Raw genomic sequence first — 15,602 nt, 5'->3', positions numbered from 1 at the left:
CCAATTCTAACATCTATACATGACTACTGGAAAAGCAATAGCCTTGACAAGACAGACCTTTGTTGACAAAGTAATGTCTCTGCTTCTTAACGTGCTGGCTAGGTTGGTCATAACTTTCCTTCCAAGGAGTAAGCGTCTTTTAATTCCATGGCTGCAATCCCCATCTGCAGTGATTTTGCCGCCCCCCAAAATAAAGTCAGACCCTGTTTCCACTGTTTCCCTATCGATTTGCCATGAAGTGATTGGACCGGATGCCATGATCTTAGTTTTCTGAATGTTGAGCTTTAAGCCAACTTTTTCACTCTCCTCTTTCATTTTCATCAAGAGGCTCTTTAACTCTTCTTCACTTTCTTCCATAAGGGGGGTGTCATCTGCATATCTGAGGTTACTGATATTTCTCCCAGCAATCTTGATTCCAGTTTGTGCTTTGTCCAGTCCAGAGCTTCTCCTGATGTACTCTGCATCGAAGTTAAATAATCAGCGTGACAATATACAGCCTCGCTGCTGCTGCTGCTAAGTTGCATCAGACGCGTCCGACTCTGTGTGACCCCATAGATGGCAGCCCCCCAGGCTCCTCCATCCCTGGGATTCTCCAGGCAAGAGTACTGGAATAGGTTGCCATTGCCTTCTCCGATACAGCCTTGACATACTCCTTTTCCTATTTGGATCCAGCCTGTTCAGTTTTGACTGTTGCTTCCTGACCTGCATACAGGTTTCTCAAGAGGCAGTTCAGGTGGTCTGCTATTCCCATCTCTTTCAGAATTTTCTACAGATTATTGTGATCCACACAGTAAAGGCTCTGGCATAGTCAATAAAGCAGAAATAGATTTTTTTCCTGGAACTCTCTGGTTTTTTCGATGATCAAGCTGATGTTGGCAATTTGATCTCTGATTTCTCTGCCTTTTCTAAAACCAGCTTGAACATCTGGAATTTCACGGTTCACGTATTGCTGAAGCCTGGCTTGGAGAATTTTGAGCATTACTTTACTAGCGTGTGAGATGATTGCAATTGTGCGGTCGTTTGTACATTCTCTGGCATTGCCTTTCTTAGGGATTCGAATGAAAACTGACCTTTTCCAGTCCTGTGGCCACTCTTGAGTTTTCCAAATTTGCTGGCATAGTGAGGGCAGCCCTTTCACAGCGTCATCTTTCAGGATTTGAACTAGCTCAACTGCAATTTCATCACCTCCACTAGCTTTATTCACAGTGATGCTTCCTAAAGTCCACTTAACTTCACATTCCACGATGTCTGGCTCTAGGTGAGTGATCACACCGTCATGATTATCTGGGTCATAAAGGTCCTTTTTGTACAGTTCTTCTGTGTATTCTTGCCACCTCTTCTGAATATCTTCTGCTTCTGTTAGGTTCATACCATTTGTGTCCTTTATTGAGCCCATCTTTGCATGAAATGGTCCCTTGGTATCTCTAATTTTCTTGTAGAGATCTCTAGTCTTTCCCATTCTATTGTTTTCCACTATTTGCATTTTTCGGTGAGGAAGGCTTTTTTATTCTACATTTTGTCTATAGTGAATAATGCTGCAGTGAAGCGTAGAGTTCAAATCTGTTTAAGGCCATTTTCAGTTCTTTGCAGTATATACCTAGGGGTGGAATTAGTGGGTTGTATGATAATCTACTGGTTAGCTTTTTGAAGAAGCATCAAACTATTTTTCACAGAGGCTACACCATACTATATCCCACCAGCAATGTATAAGTTTTCCAATTTCTCCACATTTTACCCGTGATTATCTTTTTAATGTTTGTATTGGTTATTTGTGTATCTTATTTGGGGCTCCCCAGGTGCCGCAGAGGTAGAGAATCTGCTTGCCAGTGCAGGAGATGCAAGTGACTTGGTTTTGATCCCAGTGTTGGACAGATGCACTGGAGAAGGAAACGGTAACCCACTTCAGTATTCTTGTCTGAAAATTTCATGAACAGAAGAGCTTGGTGGCTAGGGGTCACAAGGAATCAGACAGCTGAGTGACTGGGGTTACATGCATATCCTCTATGGAGAACTGTCTATTCAAGTCCTTTGCCCTCTTTTTGGCTGTGCCACAAGGCTCGCAGAATCTTATTTCCCCGACCAATGGTTGAACTTGGGCCCCGGCCCTTGGCAGTGAAAGACCACTGGACTACCAGGGAATTCCCACCTTTGTTCATGTTTAGTGAAGTTGTTTGTCCCTTTGTTGTTGATTTCTGCTGTTGATGAGTAGATGTCGTAGATATAAAATCCTTATCAAGTTATATTATTTGCAAATATTTTCTCTCACTCTGGAGATTATCTCTTTACTTTCTTGATAATGCCCTTGAATATACAAAGATTTTAATTAAGTGAAATTCAACTTATTTAGTTTTATTTTTTTTTACCTGTGTTTTTGGTGTTATATCTAAGCTTCCATCAGCAAGTAAGGTTGTGTGCATTTACTTTGTTTCCTTCAAGAGTTTTATGGTTTTAGCTGCAATATTTAGGTGGTTGCGAATTTTAATCATAGTTGTATATGATGTGAAGTAGGGGTCCAACTTCATTCTTGTACATGTGGAAATCCAGTCATCCAAGTGCCATTTGTTGAAGAGACTGCTCTTTCCCAGTTGATTGGATTTGGCATCCTTGTCAAAAATCAATGGGCTGTAGATATATGGATTTATTTCTAGAGGCTCAGTTCTACTCCACTGGCCTATATGTCCGTCCATATACTAGTACCACTCTGTTTAAAATACTGTAGCTTTGTTACGTGTTTTGAAATCTGGAAATCTCAGTTGTTCATTTCTTTTTTCTTTTTAAGGTTATTCTGGAATATCCAGGGCTCCTTTAATTCCATATGTGCCGGACCAGCCGGGAGATTTCAGCGAGCAACACAGCGCGTTCCTTTAGGCTAAGAAATAAAGACACAGAACAGATGGGGTCGAGAGGATCGCTGCAGTCAGCGATGATTCTTTATTTCTCAGGGTTACATTTATACTACACCAAGAAGAGAATCTTAAGAGGAGAAAATATTTTTTCCATCACTTTGAGATAACAATCACCAGAACTCTCTGATAACGTCAAGGGATAAGAAGGGCATCCCGTTTATCTTAAGGGTGGTCGTGAAAGGCTTATCTATCTGCATCATGTGTGCATTCAAGGCTTACTAGTGTTTTGATTAACTTTGGATTCCAGGAGAGGGGTGGCGGGACAGAGAGCTATGTCCTTGAAGGGACCCTTGATAATCAGTCAAGGCAGCTCCCAGAGTCAGCTCTTTCAAGCCGCTCCCTGCACATATGTATCTGAATGTTGACCTATACATTTCTGAAAAAAAGCTGTTGAAATTTTGGTAGAGATTGTGATTAATGTGAAGATCACCTTAGGCGAGGTTGTCATTTTTGACAATATTAAGTCTTCCTCCCCATGGACTGTGAAAGTCTTTCCGTTAATTTAAGTCTTCTTTAGTTTCTTTCACCAATGGTTTGTAGTTTTCCATGTACCAGTCTTTCACTTCTTTGGTTAACGGTGTTCCTAAGTGCTTCATTATTTTAAACACTAAAGGAAATCACGTTCTTCATTTCTTTTTGGGATTGTTCATTGCACATGGATAGAAACAACTGAAAACTGTGTGTTGATCTTGTATCTTGCAACTTTACTGAATTTGTTTACTAACTTGACTAGCTTCCTTTGGAATCACTGGAGTTTTCATACATATGATCATATAATCTATAATAAGATATAGTTAAAATTCTTGCTTTCCAGTTTGAATTTATTTTTTTCTTTTTTTTTTATTAGTTGGAGGCTAATTACTTCACAACATTTCATGAATTTCTTTAATTTCAACGTCCTATCTAATTACTCTGATTAGCACTTCTAGTACATCTTTGAATATCACTGATGAAAGTGGGCATCCTTATCTTGTTCCTGATCTTAGAGGGAAAGATTTCTTTTTCTCACCATTGAGTATAATGTTAGCTGTGCAGTTTTCATAATTGCCTTTATAATTTTGAGGAACTTTCCTGCCATTCCTTGTTTTTGAGAGTTTCTAATCATGAAAAGACATTGAGTTTTGTCAAGTGCCTTTTCTGTACCTTTTGAGAGATTCATATGGTTTTTTATCCTTTGTTCTGAAAGTGCTATATTACATTGATTGATATTCCCATGTTGAACCACTCTTCCATTCCTGGGTAAATCCCACATGGTCATGATGTATACTCGTTTTAATATGCTTATTGAATTGTGTTTGCTCGAATTTTGTTGAGGATGTTTGTATCCATATTTATAAGAAGTATTATCTGTAGCTTCCTTGTGATATCTTAGTCCGAATTGATATCAGTGTAACAGGGCCTCATCAAAAGAGTTAGAAAGTGTTCCCTTCCTTTCAGTTTTTTTCAAATAGTCTTTGTTTTCTGTTATCAGTATAGGCACTCCTAGCCTCTTTTGGTTAGTACTCATAGGGAGTATCTATTTCATTCCTCTTATCTTTCAATCTACTTAAGTCTTTGGATCTAAAGGGAATCTCTTGTAAATAGCATATAGTTGAATCATGCTGTTTTATCCATTCAGACAACATCTGCCTTTTGATTGGAAAGTTTAATCTGTTTAGATTTAAAATAATTGCTGACAAGGAAGGACTTCCTTCTATTGTTTGGGTGTTTATATTACGTATATATTATAGCTTATTCTCCTTCATTTCCTCTATTGATGCCTTTTCTTGGGGCAAACCCAGGCCCCAGCAGTGAAAGCACCAAGGAGTCCTAACCACTGGACCACCAGGGTTCTCCTGATTTATGCTTTCTCCAATGTGTAGTTTGTTTTTCTAGTGAACTGTTTTGATTGGTCATTTTGCTGCCAGTGATGCCCAAGTCTGCCTGAGCAATGGAATCACATGTATAAATTTTTAGACACATGGATTCTGCAACTTCTCTACAAACTGTAGGTCAGAGTCTGCAGAGCTATGTTCCAGGATTGCACGAATCTAAAGTTCTATGATTCTCCTAAGGCATTCTGATAAACTGCTTAACCAAAGTCCTTCTTGGGGACTAGGAAATCTGCAATTGTTTTCACTAGTGTTCTATATACACGTCTTCCCTTCCAGTGCCTATTGAGCATTAAAATAAAGGTCATTTAGACAGCCAACACCGCAACTAGTCAAAGTCAAGGAGGAACCTCTAGGCGATAATATACTTCACTCCCCCCATCCTCTGAAAAATTTATAGCAACAATCCAGAAACCTGAAAGAGGGAATAGAGCTAAAAATGTTATAGGTAGCTTCTATCCTGTTAATCTTTCTGATTTCAAGGTTCATCTGTGGTACTTTTATCTTAAACGCCTGTAAACCAAGGTTGTTGCTTTAAGAAAGTATTGGTTGTAATCAAATTTTTTCTGTAATCAAAACAAAATACTGTGTGTATGTGTGTGTGTGTGTGTGTATGTGTGTGTGTGTGTGTGTGTGTGTTGATTTGGGACCCTGAGTTTAACTGATAACACCAGCAGTTTGAGAAAAAGTGAAATACAGACACACATAACTGTTTTAATAAGAGGAAAATTTAGTTATTTTAATGTGGCCTTGCACGAACAAGGTCTTAGTTATACTCTTGCTCTTTGGGAACCAGTAGCTCCACTTCCATAGTTGACTTTGCTAGTCTTCAAATCAAACTTAGTTTCGCTCTTCTACTAAAAGTTTCCAGAGGCAGTTATCAGTCATTTGTTTTGAAGAAGTTAGCAGTGAAGTAAAACAGAAACCTAGAGATTGTTGTCAATATTTTAAGATGGAAAGTTGTGCTTGTTGGGGAGTTCAAGTATTGAATCCAGTCTTTTTAAAATGCTGTGTATATATTCCCATTTTTTGCTGGTCCAACCAAGAAACAGGCATAAGGTGTTATTCAAAATGGAGTACATGTTACTTTTTTTTTTTTCATAATTAATAGCCACCTTTCTGGGGCTTCCCCGGTGGCTCAGTGGTAGAGAATTCACCTGCAATGCAGGAGATGCAGGTTTGATCCCTTGGTGGGGAATATCCCCTAGACGGAGGGCATGGAAACCTACCCCACTAATTGTGCCTGGAGGCTCCCATGGACAGAGGAGCCTGTGGGCTAGGGTCCATAGGGTCACAAACAGTCGGACATGACTGAATTGATTGAGCGCGCGTGCGCACGCACACACACACACACACACACACACACACACACACACACACACACACACACAGAGCCTGTCTTCTAGGACACACATCTCTAGCAGAGGAGAACCACAGAAATGTTTTAGAAGAAGGCTTTCATTCTTTTTGTTAGCCACAATATATATTAAACCACCTTTGACATACAGGAGATATTTAGGATTGTGTTTATGGCTAACTGGACTCATAAGTGGGTGAGAAGATACCTAGCCATGGGCATTTTATACTGCTTACTTCCATTCACGCTCCTTTGAAGATCAGATTGGAATTAGCTCTTTGCAATGCTTTAGTATATCTTTTTGGTTTTGAGAGTCCAGTCGGTGGATTCATGTTTGGCTCGCTGCATAAGAACCAATCAGTATAGTTTGGTAACAGCACAGATTCCCAACTTTTCTGTCCACGCCTCCCCCTTCCCCATCTTCTGTTCAGTTGGTCTGGGTTAGTTCCTGGAAATTAAAGTTCTCCAGCAGGCAGGTATGGGAAATATTCTGCAAGAGGCCTCTGAAGAGGTGTTTGAGTCAAGAATGTTATGAATTGCTGGAATTCCAGTATGGAAGCTACCACCACAAGTTCCATGACTTTTCCCTCCAAATTTACAGGTGTGACTGTGTATGAAACAAAATGTGGACCACAGCCTTTGGAGTCATTTCTGCTGCCTTGGCAGTGGTGAGTGGCTTTGGCCTGATGTTGTACATTGGGGTGCCATTTGTGATCATAGTTGCAAATTCACCATTTCTTATTCTAGGCGAGTAAAACAAAGCACGAGGCTGCACACTGTGTATGTGGGGGTGTGGGGTGGGTAAAGGAAGGGTATTGTGTTAGATTAGGCAAAATAGTTTTATATAGGTGACTCTACAGATCCACAATGAGGAATCAGGAGAAAAAGAAAATCAAATGGAATTACGTACCTTTCAGTTCAGTCACTCAGTCTTGTCCAACTCTTTGTGACCCCATGGACTGCAGCACGCCAGGCCTCCCTGTCGTCACCCACTCCCGGAATTTACCCAAACTCATGTCCATTCAGTCACTGATGGCATCCAACCATCTCATCCTCTGTCTTGTGTGCCTTTAAGAGTTGGAAAAATCTAGTACCCCAAATGGAAAACACAGACCAGGGACATGAACAAGTAGTTCACACACACACACCCCCATGCACAAACACACACAGAATCCAAAACACTAGTCATTGAAAATATAAGAAAGAAATATTTGATCTTTCCATTAATCGAGGGATGCAAATTAAACCAAAAGTGAGACACCTTGTCTTTATATTAGATTAATGAATATTATAGCAAGACTGAAGGTTTGGGGAAGGTTGTATGCAAATAAACACACATTCTGCTGAGGGAAATTTGTAAATTGGTACACGTTTAAAATATAACTTTCCAACAAATCAAAAGACTTAAAAATTTAAAATGGAATCTGACCTGCCAACTCCACTTCTGGGAATTTGTCCTAATTATTGGACAGGTGCTCACAAAATAGAATAAGGATGTTCATTTCAGTGTGATTTACAATAGGAAAAAACAAGAACAGGCTAATTGTATGATAGCTTATGGTGAATGATGTTGGATTCGTGATCTCCAAAGAATATTTAGCTTCTTCTCTTCCAGGGACCAGGCTTGATCACTCAAGAGCTTTTGTGTGGCAGAGCTTTGTTAAAGTATAAAAAGGGACAGAGAAAGCTTCTGACATAGACATCAGAAGGGGAGGCAGAGCGCCCCCCTAGCTAGTCTTATCAAGGCCTTATATACTTTTATCAGGCCCACTCCCACAACACATCTTAAATGAACAAGATTAGAATGAACAACAGAAAGATCTTGCCAGACCCACTCCCATGATACACATTTGAGGTGACGAGAGTAGTGAGAAGGCTCCTGTTAAGGAGAAACAGGTCCTCAAGCAAGACGCACTGTCATAGTCACTAAGACAATGCAATGCAGAAAAGGCCGTTTGTCATTTTCTCCTTGGGAGCCTCAGACCCCTTTCTCCTTCTCGAGGGCTCTGGACTCCTTTCTCCTCCTCGGGGGCCCTGGCCGTCTTATCAACTTACCTAGGATTTGACTCTCTCATTCCCCCCATTTCTTTTAGGAGGATCATGTTGCCAAGGGAAAGGGCCATCGTTTTCATTCCATAACTACGTCCTGCTGTTGAGGGGCATTGTCCCTAAGTTGTCGAGACAATATATTCTCCTAACCGTCATATTGAGGGTCTCTGCTCCAGCAGCCCCGAGTAATAGTTGGAGGAGGCTGTGGCACTTGTAGGAGCCTGGACAACCATTTGTAACTTACAAGCTTACAGATGGTTAGAAACAAACCCCATTTTACAGTTACAGATGTAAGGCAAAATACCCATCAAGTCAAGTTAAAACATAATCAAAATTAAAAGTCACATTATGTCCATAGTTACATCAGTCCATTTTAGTGTTGTTAGATGTCATCAGATCAAGACGAGACATCATATACAATTGCTGTCAGTGCAGGTATTTGCAGAGCTGAAGAAACTCCTTTCCTTGAAGTGGAGGAACCCATCATGCAATGCCTTTCCCTGACTAGGAGGTTGAAAAGTTGAAAGCTGAGTCACATAGTTAATTCTAAGGTTTCAGGATCTATGACAATATCTGTGCATGAAAACGGTCTCATAGAGACAGTCCCTTCTTCTTAGGGGCAGTTCATGCCCTCGTTGAAGTCATGGGTAAAACTTTAAACCAACTGTCCTGGGTTTCCTGAGTTAGCTTACATGGATGTCCTTCAATAACGGCATTAGCCTTCTCAACCTTTCCTGAAGATTGGGGTCTCCAGGAACAGGGTATGTAATATTCTATTCCTAGAACTTGTGACACCCCTTGAGTTACAGTAACTTTAAGACAGAGCATTGTTGCTCTGAACTTTAGAGTGTGAGATCCCACTTACATCATGAGAAGTCCGTACAGTAAGGTTTCGCCCATTCCTTAACCTCAGGATTTAGTGGATACTGCTTTTGATGTGAAAATAGGTGAGGGGTTTTGAGCTTGATAACAACAGGAACAGCATTTTGTGCTCAATTCACAGTTTTTCCATCAGCCCACACTCTAGGATTTACATTTTGTTCACTTAAGAAGGCTCCATATTCATGAAAACAGAGGCCTGGACCATGTTCAGTATATGCCTCCCTAGAAGGGGCGAGGGAGACTCCAGCTTGATCAGAACCTCGTGAGAAAAACAGCACAGAGCCCCAGTTGCAGCTTAAAAGATAACTGAAATAATAGCATTTGGCTCATCCTGACAGTCCCATTACAGTAGTGGATCAGGAGGAAAGCAGACGAGGGGCTTCAGTGAGCACAGAGAAAGTTGCCCCACTGTCCAAAAGAAAATAAATCGACTGCTCCCCCCACCCCCGCCAGAGTTATTAATCCCCAGGGTTCCACAGGTGTAATTAGAATGGGAGCTCGTGTAGGGACCCCCAGGCACTTTCAGTCCCAATTGCCTTGAGGGTCCAACCTCTGGGGCTTATGTCTCAGAGGGTAATCTCTCCTCAGGTGTGGTCATTTTATAGACCCGGACATGGAACCAGGTACAGCTTAGATGCCTCTCCGTTCCACCGTAATAACAAGTCCACCCCTTCTCACCTCAGATACTCGGGGCACTTTTCAGTCTGTTTCAGAGTGGATCTAACAGCCATTGTTGGGGCTTGAATCTTTTGCCAGGTTTTTTTTTGTTTGTTTCTTTTTTTTTTCCTTCTACTTTCCTCCCCGTATTCTTTACCATGATATTCCAGCTGAACCAGCTGTGACAGTTTTTCAAAGACTGATTTGGTCCAAAGGTCTGTTTTCATAACTTATGGCAGAAACCTGTAGTTGACTGAGTGAGAAATCTATCTTTCAGATTATTCCTTCCTCTGTACTTTTGGGATCAAAGTCAGCAAACTTGCGGAGAGCTTCCTGTAGTCTATCTAGGAATTTATTAGGAGCTTTCTTCTCTCCCTGTTCTGTGTCAGCCAACTTAGCATAGTTTAAAGTCCTAGTGTGCACTCACTTGAGTCCTTCAAGAATACACCTGGCAAAGTGGTTCTGATCCCACCTTCATTTAGGCATGCTATAGTCACAGTCTGGCTCATCATGGGAACTGCTTGGCTCCTAGGAGGGAGGAGGGCTATTTTGTGTTCCCTCCTTCCCCATGTCTCATGCTTAAGCCATTCATCTCCAAAAATAGTAGCTTCTCCCAAAACTCGAGTTCTCGAGTCAGGAGTCAGCATCTGTCCCAAGACATGTTACATCTCTCCGAGTAAGGCCATAAAGTTAGTCATGTAAAGGCTTCTATGAATTGGGACTGTTTCAGTTTCTACTGAGACTGAGGCAACCCCTTCTGGAAGGGTGCCCTGACTCAGCCTGTTTAGTTGGGAGCCCCAGATACAGGGGCAAAGTAAGAGAAGAGGAGGCAGCTGAAGGTTTCACACTAAAATCTGCAGCCTTAGGACATAAGTCTGGCACGTCTCACAGCGAGATACAGAGCAACACATATGGCCCTTCTACGCATTTCTCTTGTTTTCTGCAGAACTGATCTAACTGTAAAACAATATTATAATTGAGACCCTTCAGCCGACCAGTCTTCCCCATCTTCCAAAGGATACCATGGTCATTCGGTATCAAACAAAATGACCAGGCATGTCTTTTTTAAACTCTGAGAGTCAAATTTATCCCTGTTTTGAAAATACGATTTTAAAGAGGTGGTTCTGGATCTGCTAGCTCCCATCTGTAAGAGAGAAAAAAGCAGCACCCACAGCCGTGGCTTCTTTCCACCGGAGGTGTCCCTCCCTGCTCTAGATGGAGGTGTAGACAGACGTTTCATTGAAGCTTTCCTTCCCTGGTTGGTCTTAGTCTGTCCCTTACCGACACAGGTGACTTACCCGTCCCTCCCGGTTCAACCACTGAGGTGGGGTGGAGATGCACCAGGGGTAGACCTGATGGCATCCCAGACTGATGTCCAGTTCCTCACCATTAAGACCTTTGTCTGATTTTCCTTCCTCCTCTGATGCCACCTGGGGTGGAGCAGAGTAGCTTTCCTGGAACGTTTCCCAAGCTAGTTTTCTAGGGGAGGCATCCATGTTCCACGTGCCTGTGCACATTCCCGAGTACAGTCCTGACCACAATAGAAGCTTTGAGTTATAAAGAGATGAACAAAAAATCCAAGATATCTCTTCTGAGTGTCACCACACCAGTATATGTGATAGCAAAAGGGGGAGTGGAGGGTCAGCCAGCGAGGAAAAAGTGATTTCGGTCCTCAAGTTACTAGGGCCAATCCGTCCAGTTCATTCCCACAGATTCCACAAAAGGAATATCTAGGGAGTTGAGACACAGCCATTGGAGAGCTTTCTCTGGTCTGCGGAGAGCTTTCTCTGGTCTGCTAAGAGCTAGCACTACCAAAGGAAGCCCACCACAATTCCAAGCTGACCAGATCCTGCAATTCCCGATCTGTGTATTCAAAAATCTCATGGTCACCAGCAAGGCTTCTACCCACATAGATCAGAGGCACAGCCATGACAAAGACTTACTTTTAGGACTCTGGACCCTGAGGCAGCCAGCCAAAAGAATGACCTCTAGCCTGAGAGACGTTCCTGGAACTAGAGCTCCGCCTTGCTCCCAAACGTGCTCTTGTAACTTCCAGCTCCTAGCAAGGCTAGGCGCTTCCATCCATATAGTTTGAGGTCTAAGTAAAAGTACAGAGTAACGGCATGGATCACAAGTCCCTTGAAAGTTTATGATCCGACAGGTTAGGTTAGTAGTTCTAATTCCCCGGGCAATTATGGAATGGTCAAAGAGACCAGGGAAAGGTGACCGAGAAAGGAAAATTTGGTCCAGACGCGTCGCCCATTTCTGGCCCTTCCCCTCGCAGGGATGTTGGGTGTCTCTTGGCATTGGGAAGTCGGTATATAAACCCTGACAAGGCTTCCATTTTGGGGTCTGGCTTCCGTCATTATAAGGCACCACAAAACCCCAGTGCAGGACTCATCACTTGCTTTGCACAGGACATGACATTCATTCACACAAGCACACCGCAAGATCAGTGAGACCTTGACAGGCAAAGAAAACTGTTTGAGTTGATCTTGTTAATGTTAAAGGGATGTTTAAAAAATGCGGAGACTGTCTCTTTCTATAACAGGTGTTGGAGTCGATGACATGTTTATCATGATTTCTGCCTGCTAGAAGACCAGCCTCACGGATAGTATAAGCGAACCAATGTCCAATGTCTATTCAAAAGTGGCAGTATCCATTACAATCACCACCATCACCAATGTCCTGACCTTCTATAAAGGAATTATGACCTCTTTCATAATAATAAAGAGAACCCGACCTCTTTCAGGCCCATACAATACTTTTGCATTTATATAGGAACAATCCTGCTCCCTTGTTATTTTCATAACATCATCTGTTTTGGAGCATTTATGGCCATGGATGGGAAAAGAGAAGTAGTCTGTCTATGGTGGCTGAAGAAGCAGGAAACTCCTGACCACAAATGTTCATCGTTAAAAAAGTCCTTTTGCCTCCCAGGTAATTTTCTCCAAGATGAACATAAAGCTGATATCCATCCAATGAATCTATTCCTTTTTCAATTTATTTTTTACTGAAGGATAATTGCTTTACAGAATTTTGTTGTTTTCTGTCAAACCTCAACATGAGTCAGCCATAGGTATACAAATATCACCTCCCTTTTGAAACTCCCTCCCAACCCCACCCCTCTATGTTGATTCAGAGCCCCTGTTTGAGTTTCCTGAGCCATACAGCAAATTCCTGTTGGCTATCTATTTTACATATGGAATCCAGAGAATCTGTTCTTTAGAGAACATTTTAGTCCTTTTCTCACAAGCACCGAGTCCAAGTTTTTTGCAGTGCTCCTATACTTCGTACATCATAAGTGTATATATGGGTGTTTCTGAGTGCAGGAAGGTTTAGACCTCTGAAATTTGGCAAGGGACGACTCCTACACCACACAATATTGTAATGTAGAAGAAGACTATTTTTCAAGTTGTGGTCCCAGGGTTATGGTTATCATTACTGAGATTCTTGACTACTGGGATAAAGATACTAGGCAACAATTGGCAAAATGTCTGGCAGATTTTGAAAACAGTGAGTATATATATATAAATCTTACAGAATTTTGGTTATGAGAATATATAAGATATATGGGAAACCTCCATCACGATATAAATGATAAGACAGATTTTCTAAGCAATAAATGTACTTTTTAAAAGGAATTTCCACTTTTTCTGTATAACATTCATATTACATCATCACAGGAAATCATTTGTTCCCAGGCCTTCATTCAAACCATGAGTATGTCTTCTTCAACTAATAAGAAACTGATATTACACCAGTTCCAAGACATGGCCAAGAAGTGTGAAGTTCCCCTAATGGTATACAACCAGGTTTTCACATATTTGGATCAGTATTCTGCAATATTAGAAAACACTGTTCAAAATGTGACTGTTTCATCAACAGCAATGGTCATTGTTTCCTTATGGTTAATTCCTCATCCCCTGTGTTCTTTGTGGGTAACTTTTGCAATTGCTTCTGTGATTATGGGCCTCATGGGTTTTATGGCCTTCTGGAATGTCAATCTCAATTCCATAGCCATGATTAATCTTGTCATTTGTATAGGGTTTTCCTTTGACTTTTCTGCTCACATTTGCTATGTGTTTGTTTCCAGTTCAGACCCCTCAGTAAGCTGAAAAACTGCCGGGAACCGTTACGGGAGGTCCCGCCCGTGACAAGGTCATGAAGAAAATACCGGGCAGGCAAGGCCGTCAGAGACCCCATCCATGACGAGGTCACGAGGAAGAGACCTGACAGGCAAGGCCGTCTAGGATAAGGGACCCTCCAGGTTGACCTCAGCCTCTACCCCACCCTGTATCCTCCCCCCTTTTTCTGCTGTTGTTCTTGTTTGCCCTGTTGCAGAATCTTGTCTTGCCTGCCGACAGCTCTCCTGCTCCTCTTTCACTGAATGAGGACCAACTTAAAACCCTAATTAATAAATCTCCTGGACGCTGGTACCCTATGAAGGGGCCAGAGATGAAGAAGATGCTTCAATTCAAACCCTTTTGCTGGCATTCTGGCTTGTATGATAAATATGTGTTCTCATTGCAAAAAATGCTCTTGATTGTTCTAAACATCCTAAACACAGTACGCTAACAAAAGAAACTATTAAGCATAGGCCCCTCCGCGGGGTGAGAAAAGCTCCACAAATAATAGTCACAAATGTGCCTAATAGAAAATACTTTAGATAGAGATTAGCTGGCGACTTCTTGCAGGTAGTTAACGTTTAGACTAAGAGCCTGTTTTGTGCCATATCTGCTGTTTCTGCAGTCCTTCGCATTTCTGTTCTGTAAAAACGTAATCCTGTCTAGTTCCCATAGAGATGATGCCTATTAAAAAGAAAATAGATTAATTATAAGAAAAACAGGGTCGGCTACGGAAGTTGCTTAAGTCACACCAGGTGCAAGCCTTAAATGTTAGCAGGCCTGAAGGCCAAATGATAAGAAAGACTCTTGTGAATGAAAAGTATGTGGGTGACATCCAGTTTCTGTTGAAGGTCAAGTTGCTGTAATGATTTGAGATGACCTGTGTGTGAGCAACATGCACTTCCCCCAAGGACGCTGTTAAGGGCATAAAGGGGCCGGGCGAAAGTAAACCTCAGACTCAGCCCCGAGCTTTTTCTCACTCTCTCATTCGCCGACGCTGTTCATCCTGAGGGTTCCCCTGGATCCCGCTGGGCTGGACCCCGGCAAAAAGCCATTGAGGCATTGTATCTGCTGGGCCACCCTGTGTTACAAAGTGCATTTTAAACAATAATAGGTGTGTGTGTCTTGTCTGCAGCTAAAGCATACTTCTTCAGGACATTTTTAAAGATTGTTTCTTGTGATGGTATTTGGAGCTGCTCATGGACTAATTTGTATCCCAGTATTATTAACTGTTTTTTGAAAGTTAGTTTGAACAACCATAACAAACCAAAGACCAATTATAGAATTCCTGATTAGCCCAACCCAATCTGATGAAAACGCACTATTAAGAATAGTCAATAATCTAAAAGCAAAGGCATCTTTCCTTGGCTTGAAAATACCGTTTTAAAATGTTATTTAAAATATCCTGAGAGAGGAGAGAGCAAGATGGCGGAGGAGAGGTGGACGTGGAGTATATCTCTCTCCACAGATACAACAGCAATATACCTTCAGACACAGAAGTGCATGCAGAACACCAGCTGAGAGTGGATAGGAGTAGCTGACCGGTGGAAAAGAATACATAGAATCATGCAAAACTCTGTAGAATGAAGGAACCAGGGGGCAAAACAGGAGTGGGAGATCTCAGATGCCTATTCAGGACTACAAATGAGTGCCATTCTATGATAACCTCCAAGATTAAGTTTCTGGGGATAAGATTTCTCAGGGTAGCTCTAAAGAGCCAACACTGCTTGGCAGGGGCTGTACTCCAAAATAG

General features: G+C 41.8%; 1 pseudogene; it reads left to right on the top strand.

The window, feature by feature from the left end:
* Positions 1–1,748: 1,748 nt before the first annotated feature.
* On the top strand, positions 1,749–15,089 carry LOC136155179 (patched domain-containing protein 3-like; annotated as a pseudogene).
* The last annotated feature ends 513 nt before the right edge of the window (positions 15,090–15,602 follow it).

Source organism: Muntiacus reevesi, unplaced genomic scaffold (assembly GCF_963930625.1).
Source record: "Muntiacus reevesi unplaced genomic scaffold, mMunRee1.1 SCAFFOLD_186, whole genome shotgun sequence".
Taxonomy (NCBI): Eukaryota; Metazoa; Chordata; class Mammalia; order Artiodactyla; family Cervidae; genus Muntiacus; species Muntiacus reevesi.
The sequence above is the reverse complement of the archived record's forward strand: the minus strand, read 5'-3'. Positions and strand labels throughout refer to the sequence as shown.